We start from the raw sequence: 10,284 nt of genomic DNA, 5'->3' as shown, positions 1-10,284 counted from the left end.
CATTTTAAAAGCTTGCTCCCTTTGTGGTAACTTTTATTTGTTATTTAAATTCAAGTTAATTTTCCCTGACTTGTGATACTAAAAAATAGTACTCATGGTCTTTTACTGTTTTCATGCACAGTTCAAATAATGTATTTTAGTGTTGCAGCTTGGCTCAGCAATTGTAAAGATTTAGGTTCTGAAGGTTGTTCATCAATCAAGTGGCCTATGTACCTCATTTGCAATGTGAAAGTATTAGAAATATGAAAGAATTGTGTTTATCTTATAATACTAAATAAAGAAAGAATAAAATTATACTTAAAACCAATTCAGAACACACAAGGAGGTATCACTTAAATGTCTTTTTCAATGTCAGTGAAATTTTCAGTTGCTTTTCTTTCTTAAAATTTGCTCCCAAAGTGGCCATAATAATTGATATTTTATAAAGCTGAGGAAAAAACAAAATGAATGTCTTCCCTTTATATTTATCAAAAGGTTATTTAAATTCATTCCTCTTGAATGTGATGGAAGTATTTTCTAAATTATGTTAATTTTAACACATCAAACGCATGTTTGAATACGAATAAGATCAAACCGGTCTTGAGTCATATCTGCAAGATCTTAATTTTAACATCATAGAGACAAAGATTTTAGTTAATCTTATGTTTTGCTGTGAGATTTCTCTCTCTAATTATGGACATGACACATTTTATCTTATTCAGTTTCAATTATATATATATAATTGAATATATGTATATATACACATACATATATATACACACACACATATATGTATGTTGGACTCATCTATGTACATGAAGATGCTAGCTTTGAATGAAATACTGTCAATTAGAAACTGTTGTTCATGCTTAATATAAATTTAATTATAAGCCGAAATCCTTTAAGACAAAACAGGGAACCAGGTACTTTTATAAGTTTTCTTCCAATAAATACTTTGATGTTTTGGAAAAATTTAGTACCATATATTTTTCCCCAAATATTACCTTTCTTCATTAAAAATAATAGTGATAATTCTGGGGAGTTATTTACACTGTGATTTATTAATTCAATCCCTATGATTTAACATGGTGATGAAAATGGTCTTTATATTTAAAATGTGCATGTTATATTGCCAGTTTTTACTGAGCACATACATTGTCGGCTGATACACACTACTTTGTAGGTGAGTGTTTAGCAAAGAAAGCCATTGTTCCATTGGCAAATTACCACCATTAGTTGAAGGAGCCCACAGGTTTAAATTGCAGGAGGTTTGCAGGAAGCATGTGTGCTGGCAGAGCTATTTGGTAAGGCATCTGCAATAACCATCTACATTATGCTTCCATTTAGCTGGTGTCATCACTCTGTCACTTTCATCTCTTCTATAATTTGCACAAAAAGAAAGCACACCACAACAACTCTTTAAATTCCAAAAATGTACAGTAAACTGTCAGTTTCTCTTCTATAAAGTTGTTTGTCTCAGGATTTTACTTGGCGTACAATTTCTCAATAGATGTATCCTTCCTTCCCAAATGCAAAGGAAATTCCATTGATCAATAGGGGTTGCGGTACTTATCAACATCACAGCAGAGACAGCTTAATTCCTTAGATTAGCATTTGGCTCAAATCAGCAAATGTTTTCTGAGAAATTACTATTTATACATTTAAAAGTATCCAACTTCCCTATCTGCCTCCCATCAGCTCAAAATATAAGCCAGGGCCATGTGGCTGCATCTTAATCACGTTGGAGCTGGAGAGCCGTCGGTTGAAAGCCTGTCTCAGTTCATAGATAGGAGAGATTGTAATATTTTAACATTTCCTCCTGCCAAGTTGCTAAGCAATAAAACTATTTTGGCACTTTCCTGCCAGTTCATCATGGAGAACTACTTTAGTTTAGCTTAGTCTCTTGATGAAACAAATGCAAGGCAGCTGCACCAAACGGCCTTTCAGAACCATGTTGCCAAACAAATCCCAGGAACTTTCACCCCTTTGCATAGCTAATTGAGATGGCTTGAAGCAGAGAAATCCCACGTTTCAGTATCACCATAGAAAATCAAGTCTTGAATATTAGTGATTAAAAAATTATACAAACAATAGCTCATTATAAGTTTTGCAGAGTGCTATCGTCCCATATTACCTTTCTCCAAGGTATACTTAAGTGTGGCTCTTTCCAAGCTTAAAAAAGGCACATTTTTCATACCATAAAGTTAACTTTAGTCAGACATACTAGACAAGCTATTGGCTAAATTTGAAACGTATTTCTGCTTAATTTTTATATAGCTTTTGAGAGTTTTGATTACATAAATTATGCCAAAAGAATGCCACACAATAACTTTAAACAAGAGTGAAATTTATACATTTAAAAATGTATAAAGTAAAAAGAGAAGTAAGTTTCCTTTCGCATACATCTAATCCTGTATTTTTGTATGTGATTTTTCAGAACTGCCTCTGCGCATGTGTGTGCGTGTGTGTGTATTTGTGGGTGCACATGTATAAACTAAGAATTTTAGTCTATAAACTTATAGCAAAAATTGATACATTTCTTTATTACTGTTACTGTTTTTATTACAATTGAATCATATCCTGAGCCTCCAACTTGCCACTATATGAACTAAGTTCTTCCCAACTCAGGAATCAGAAAATCCCAAGAACCTTTATCACAGCAGAATGTTCTGGGAGAGTACAGGGCACACAAGTCACCGAGGCAATGGCCCTGTGCAAACTCACACCATGGTGTGAAGTGGACATCTGCCTTCTAGTGTTACACAGACTACACTTTCTGCTTCAGAGAGTTTGCAGGTGATCTTCTCTCAGTCTGCCATCCTCACATTTCAGGTCCTTCACCGAGCCAACTCCTGCTCACCATTATCCTCAGCCTGAAATCACAAAGCTTCCTTATGTAGACCTTCTTTATCAACTCAGATTCAATTAAAACCTTTCCTCCTAGTGGACAACAAGGCACTTTTTAATGTATCCTTTATCATACTTCTCACATCTGTTTTTACCAACTCTCTTCTTCCTAAACTATGGTATCCATAAGGGTAGGACACAGTGCTTGACATTTATTCATTAATTGGACAGATACTCACTGAACATCTACTATGGTGAATTGATGTGCTGGATGCTGAGAATAAAACTGCTATTTGAATGGCATGATTCTCTCTCACTGTCCCTACCTTTGAGACAGATGTGAATAAAAAAGCTACACATCATTACTTAATTAGAATGACAGATGGTATACTATCTATATGAGTAGATGGACCAAATTAGTCTGGTGAGAGAGGCAAGTGTTTCAGGGAATTCTCTGGAAAAATTTGTATGTAGGTTGAGAACTGAGAAGTAAACACAACTTCATTAGGAGGGAAGAGCGTCCTTAGTTCTTTAGTGAGATTGGAAGGTGTGTGCAGTAAAAGACTTACAGAGGAGGAGGTGGTGGACACATATTCTGAAAGAAGTATTCTAAGGCCAGGCTGGCCAGCAGGGTTTTTATTTTACTGAATCTTTTGGGTTTTTTTCCATGGGAATACTGTGAAGCCATAAGCAAGGCAGCGATATGAGTAGATCTGCAATTAGAAGATGATGGTGGACTTAGCCAAGATGGTGAAAACAAACAGAATGGAATTGAAAGATATTGTGGAGTTAGAAATAGGAGAATTTAGTGATTCACTGAATGTGGGTCTGAGGCAAAGAAGATAAAAGTTAAAAAATATGAGAAGAAAAGCAATAGTGAACACTTATAATGCATTTGCTAGGTACTAATCATCATTTAAGTTTCTCACATGTATTAGTATATTTAATTTGCACAATAACCATAAGAAGTAGGTGTCATTAATACTCAAACATCATAGATGAGGAAAGTAAATCAAAGGGTTAATAAATAACTTGCCCAAAGTCATACGGCCATAGGGTGATTTGGCTCCAGAATCTATTACTTACACATTACTCCTGGGCTTTTGGAATGAGAAACTGAGGATGGTGTTGCCATAAACTGGAATAGGGAACATTGGAGAAGCAGTGAATCTGGGCTAAGGCGCAAGATGACTTACGGACAGGTTGAATTTAAGGTACCTCTGAGGTAGGCAACTAGAGAAGACAGTCCTGGCATTCTAAAGTTGAATATAAACAGAAGATATCATTTTGGGACTTATCAAAGTATAGATGATAATGACAGCCATGGGATGCATGAAAGCATTCAGGATTACAGTATAGAGTAAAAAAAAGAAAGCCTATATGAAGTACAGGAAGGGGTGTTGGCCTCATTGTCTAAGGAGGAAATGCTAGGGTAGTAGAACAATGGGATTATGCTGTCACAAAAACCAAAGGAAAAACATAATTTCTTAAATCGTCGTCTGCCACTGAATCTGGCTATAAAACCTTATCTTGCACTAAAAGGATTTGTAGCTTTTCAGCTGAGAATGGATTCAGGATACTGAATCAACACAAGAAAAGAGAAACGGGAGATGAAGAAAACTCAGCTACATTTCCTATAGGAAGGAGAGATTTTAACAGTGAGTAGTTTTTCAAAATTCAGTTCTTACATCCTACCACCATTAAACAGAACTCTGAGGTTAAGCAAATTTGGATGCAATCATAACAAAATCAAATAATACCATGGCTCAATTACACCTGCCAAAAATGTGGGATCAAAAAGCATTTAATTAGTTATTATCATTTTGGTTTACTCAGAATTAGTTATACTAGATCTATTTTTTTCTTAATAAATTGTGTGTGATAATTATAGTCCTTTAAACAATTTAAACTTTCTTCTTCCTTCAGCGCGCAGATATACGCTGGGAACAGTCTACCAACATTGTTGGCAAGTCTGATACCTGTTAGTTCACATCATCTTTTCAGAAAACAGAAAGGCATTTAACTGCCAATGGGAGGAGAAGCCCATAATGTTAATAACTTGTGTATTATGTTAATTGTCTGTTTTAAAAGAAAGTAGTGTTAAGATATGCTTTTTCTGTGCATTAAACTTTGCGAAAATTCTGCATAATTATGACTTAATAGTATTTTTGAACAATGCTTAACATACTAACCTTACATACACTCTAGACCAAAATAAGAAAGCATCTTAATTTACACCTTGATCTCTCAAAAATTAATCATGTCTTTGGTGAATGGTTTTATATAAACGTATACCTAAAGCATATAAGACTTTGGCACCTGTGTTCTGTAAAGAGAAGGTTGATTTGTTTTTTAGCTGTCGTATTTGGAGTGGAACTATAATACAAAAGTATAGTATTCTTTTTTTTTTTTTTGAGATGGAGTCTCGCTCTGTCACCCAGGCCTGGAATGCAATGGCGCTATCTTGGCTCACTGAAACATCCGCCCCCTTGGCTCAAGCAGTTCCCTATGTCAGTCTCCTGAGTAGCTGGGATTACAGGTGCCCGCCACCATGCTCAGCTAGTTTTTGTATTTTTAGTAGAGGTGAGTTTCACCATCTTGGCCAGGCTGGTCTTGAACTCCCGACCTTGTGATCCACTTATCCTCAGCCTGAAATCACAAAGCTTCCTTATGTAGACCTTCTTTATCAACTCAGATTCAATTAAAACCTTTCCTCCTAGTGGACAACAAGGCACTTTTTAATGTATCCTTTATCATACTTCTCACATCTGTTTTTACCAACTCTCTTCTTCCTAAACTATGGTATCCATAAGGGTAGGACACAGTGCTTGACATTTATTCATTAATTGGACAGATACTCACTGAACATCTACTATGGTGAATTGATGTGCTGGATGCTGAGAATAAAACTTCTATTTGAATGGCATGATTCTCTCTCACTGTCCCTACCTTTGAGACAGATGTGAATAAAAAAGCTACACATCATTACTTAATTAGAATGACAGATGGTATACTATCTATATGAGTAGATGGACCAAATTAGTCTGGTGAGAGAGGCAAGTGTTTCAGGGAATTCTCTGGAAAAATTTGTATGTAGGTTGAGAACTGAGAAGTAAACACAACTTCATTAGGAGGGAAGAGCGTCCTTAGTTCTTTAGTGAGATTGGAAGGTGTGTGCAGTAAAAGACTTACAGAGGAGGAGGTGGTGGACACATATTCTGAAAGAAGTATTCTAAGGCCAGGCTGGCCAGCAGGGTTTTTATTTTACTGAATCTTTTGGGTTTTTTTCCATGGGAATACTGTGAAGCCATAAGCAAGGCAGCGATATGAGTAGATCTGCAATTAGAAGATGATGGTGGACTTAGCCAAGATGGTGAAAACAAACAGAATGGAATTGAAAGATATTGTGGAGTTAGAAATAGGAGAATTTAGTGATTCACTGAATGTGGGTCTGAGGCAAAGAAGATAAAAGTTAAAAAATATGAGAAGAAAAGCAATAGTGAACACTTATAATGCATTTGCTAGGTACTAATCATCATTTAAGTTTCTCACATGTATTAGTATATTTAATTTGCACAATAACCATAAGAAGTAGGTGTCATTAATACTCAAACATCATAGATGAGGAAAGTAAATCAAAGGGTTAATAAATAACTTGCCCAAAGTCATACGGCCATAGGGTGATTTGGCTCCAGAATCTATTACTTACACATTACTCCTGGGCTTTTGGAATGAGAAACTGAGGATGGTGTTGCCATAAACTGGAATAGGGAACATTGGAGAAGCAGTGAATCTGGGCTAAGGCGCAAGATGACTTACGGACAGGTTGAATTTAAGGTACCTCTGAGGTAGGCAACTAGAGAAGACAGTCCTGGCATTCTAAAGTTGAATATAAACAGAAGATATCATTTTGGGACTTATCAAAGTATAGATGATAATGACAGCCATGGGATGCATGAAAGCATTCAGGATTACAGTATAGAGTAAAAAAAAGAAAGCCTATATGAAGTACAGGAAGGGGTGTTGGCCTCATTGTCTAAGGAGGAAATGCTAGGGTAGTAGAACAATGGGATTATGCTGTCACAAAAACCAAAGGAAAAACATAATTTCTTAAATCGTCGTCTGCCACTGAATCTGGCTATAAAACCTTATCTTGCACTAAAAGGATTTGTAGCTTTTCAGCTGAGAATGGATTCAGGATACTGAATCAACACAAGAAAAGAGAAACGGGAGATGAAGAAAACTCAGCTACATTTCCTATAGGAAGGAGAGATTTTAACAGTGAGTAGTTTTTCAAAATTCAGTTCTTACATCCTACCACCATTAAACAGAACTCTGAGGTTAAGCAAATTTGGATGCAATCATAACAAAATCAAATAATACCATGGCTCAATTACACCTGCCAAAAATGTGGGATCAAAAAGCATTTAATTAGTTATTATCATTTTGGTTTACTCAGAATTAGTTATACTAGATCTATTTTTTTCTTAATAAATTTTGTGTGATAATTATAGTCCTTTAAACAATTTAAACTTTCTTCTTCCTTCAGCGCTCAGATATACGCTGGGAACAGTCTACCAACATTGTTGGCAAGTCTGATACCTGTTAGTTCACATCATCTTTTCAGAAAACAGAAAGGCATTTAACTGCCAATGGGAGGAGAAGCCCATAATGTTAATAACTTGTGTATTATGTTAATTGTCTGTTTTAAAAGAAAGTAGTGTTAAGATATGCTTTTTCTGTGCATTAAACTTTGCGAAAATTCTGCATAATTATGACTTAATAGTATTTTTGAACAATGCTTAACATACTAACCTTACATACACTCTAGACCAAAATAAGAAAGCATCTTAATTTACACCTTGATCTCTCAAAAATTAATCATGTCTTTGGTGAATGGTTTTATATATACGTATACCTAAAGCATATAAGACTTTGGCACCTGTGTTCTGTAAAGAGAAGGTTGATTTGTTTTTTAGCTGTCGTATTTGGAGTGGAACTATAATACAAAAGTATAGTATTCTTTTTTTTTTTTTTTGAGATGGAGTCTCGCTCTGTCACCCAGGCCTGGAATGCAATGGCGCTATCTTGGCTCACTGAAACATCCGCCCCCTTGGCTCAAGCAGTTCCCTATGTCAGTCTCCTGAGTAGCTGGGATTACAGGTGCCCGCCACCATGCTCAGCTAGTTTTTGTATTTTTAGTAGAGGTGAGTTTCACCATCTTGGCCAGGCTGGTCTTGAACTCCCGACCTTGTGATCCACCTACCTCGGCTTCCCAAAGTGCTGGGATTACAGACGTGCACCATTGAGTCCAGCCTATATTCTTGTTTATCAATTCAAAGATGCTCTGCACTGTTTTTGAATCTTTAAAAATAACTTAGATGCAAATTTATTGCAGAAAAAAACAACTTTCAGGTAAGAGGTGTTCTCCAGGGTGGAAGAACTACTTGGCATGTAAGAAATAGTGGTCCTAATGCATATTGTGACTGTTTGCATAGATTTCTGTTTGTAAAATCATCAGTTTTACTTTTCAGATGATTTGTAAGAATCATTTAAATTTTCATTGAAATAAATGAGAAGTCATACTGCCACTTAAAAAAAAAAAGAAAGGAAGACCTTTGTTAAGGAGAGTGCAGTCAACCAGTAAATTGCAGATTCTCAGAACGTTTATTGACGTACTAATTATTAATTCCCTTATACTCTAACATCTGTATATTTTTACCAGTGTTCTCAGACCACTTCTACCAAAACGTAAATCTGTGATTGTGATCTCTGAAAGTCAGTGCTTTTATCTACTCAAGTAAGTGTAAATTTTATAAAATAAATTATTTTCCCTAGAAATATAAGGTGTTCTTTTCTTAATTTATCCACTAACGTTTAGAAATATAATTAGCTTCTAAGATGTCATAAACAGTAAACTTTAAATATCATATCTATTGGTTAAAGTTTAAAATACTTCCAGGAAATAAGCAGATTTGAGTTAATGTTAATTTTATCCAACTAATACTTGAAAAGGATCATTGATATATATTACTACTTTTTATTTTAATTAATGTACTACTAATCATAACAGTGTTAGTTACAATTTTGTCTTCAAGTACAATAAAGGCACGTAGATTTGAACTTTTTTGATTATTTTTGGCCTCTTCGTCAATGCCTCATAATCAAAATTTTAATTAAGATTTTCCACTAAAAGTAAAAAAGAAAATTGGGATAAAAATGTGCAGTGTGTTTTATTTGTTATAAGGAGGCATCTTTCCTATATCCAAGTTTAACTAATTCTGGTCCTCTACCTGCTTAGATTAACTAATAAGAATTTTATAAACATTTCTTCCCATCTTGTTATAAATCAAGAGTGGCAGTCTTTCCACATTTTGATGTAGTAATTTTGAGCTTATTACAAAGTAAAATAAAAAATTAAAAACAAATATCACCTTATAAGAATTCAAATGGTATATATCAAATATTAATTTAAACTGCTGTTAATAATATTACATGAAATACGCATGTTGTTAAATTTTAAATTACTATCTGGTTAAATAGAGTATATATATATATTATCTAGAGTCAAATCAGATTATGGCAATGTTGTAGAATTTAACTGAATGCCCAGATGGAGAAACTATGCTTATATTATAAAAAGGGGACTACAATCCTAGAGTTGGACTCAAGCACAAGCATCTCTTACTGTTTTGCAGAGGAAGACACTAAGGTTTTTCGCAAGTAAATTGCTTTTTGGGAAAGGTGGGAGATTCTGGGAACATAGAAACTTGAATCCAGTTTTCTTCAATTCCATGTCAAGACAGCTGCATTTTGTGAGAAAATAGCTACTGCCATTTATGACAAAATCATATATATGCAATCATGTAAAACTAATTGTGTATATGTATCTGTGTATGTGTGCATGTACAATATATAAAATTATTAAGATTTATCAAAGTCCATCCAGCTCCTAGCCATGAGGGGGATCTAGGATTCTATCACATGACACCTTTTTATGAGGCCTTTGTTCTGTCCATTACATTTGTCAGCTTGTTCATCAAAGAGATTCTTAATTATTTACTGAAATATCACAAAAGTGATGGTGAGCTAGGTTGCCTTGCTGACCCTGATAGGTCCTTGGCAAATTCATATTGACTCTCCACAAGTAAAACGCTAAGGCAGTTTTTCCCATTGTGATGCTTTTGTCTACAATCTTAATTGTTAACTCTTCCAAAGAATAAACACAGAATATATGAAATTTTTAACCCATTTAGGTAGGAATATGGGTAAAGAGAAAGGAAGAAAGCAAGGTTAATGGTGGGCAGTGGCTAAATGAACAGAACATTCAGTTAAGTATTTCATCCCCAAAATGGTATAAACTGTGGCAGAAAGTACTTTGTTGAATCAATAGTTTCAAGACAGACACGAAGTAGGGACACCGAAGGTACAAAATAGTGGCAGAAAGTACTTTGTTGA

At 34.9% G+C, this 10,284-nt stretch overlaps 1 protein-coding gene and 1 long non-coding RNA gene across 4 annotated transcripts in view; one reads left to right on the top strand and one right to left on the bottom strand.

Moving 5' to 3' along the window:
• CDH12 (cadherin 12, type 2 (N-cadherin 2)) overlaps positions 1-10,284 on the bottom strand; it is an 831,087-nt gene that overhangs the window by 419,773 nt on the left and 401,030 nt on the right. The gene's annotated exons all lie outside the window — the stretch shown is intronic.
• The window catches only part of LOC105553735, a 15,664-nt gene continuing 9,812 nt past the window's right edge, over positions 4,433-10,284 (top strand). Inside the window, exons 1-2 of one of the 2 annotated variants that reach the window (XR_001008204.1) lie at positions 4,433-4,484; positions 8,552-8,626. This is a non-coding gene — a long non-coding RNA (uncharacterized LOC105553735). Of the gene's footprint in view, positions 4,485-6,879; positions 7,108-7,375; positions 8,627-10,284 lie in introns of those variants that run through there. The other variant, XR_001008203.1, reaches the window with a different exon arrangement.

This window comes from Mandrillus leucophaeus, unplaced genomic scaffold, assembly GCF_000951045.1.
Source record: "Mandrillus leucophaeus isolate KB7577 unplaced genomic scaffold, Mleu.le_1.0 Scaffold606, whole genome shotgun sequence".
Lineage (NCBI taxonomy): Eukaryota > Metazoa > Chordata > Mammalia > Primates > Cercopithecidae > Mandrillus > Mandrillus leucophaeus.
The sequence above is the reverse complement of the archived record's forward strand: the minus strand, read 5'-3'. Positions and strand labels throughout refer to the sequence as shown.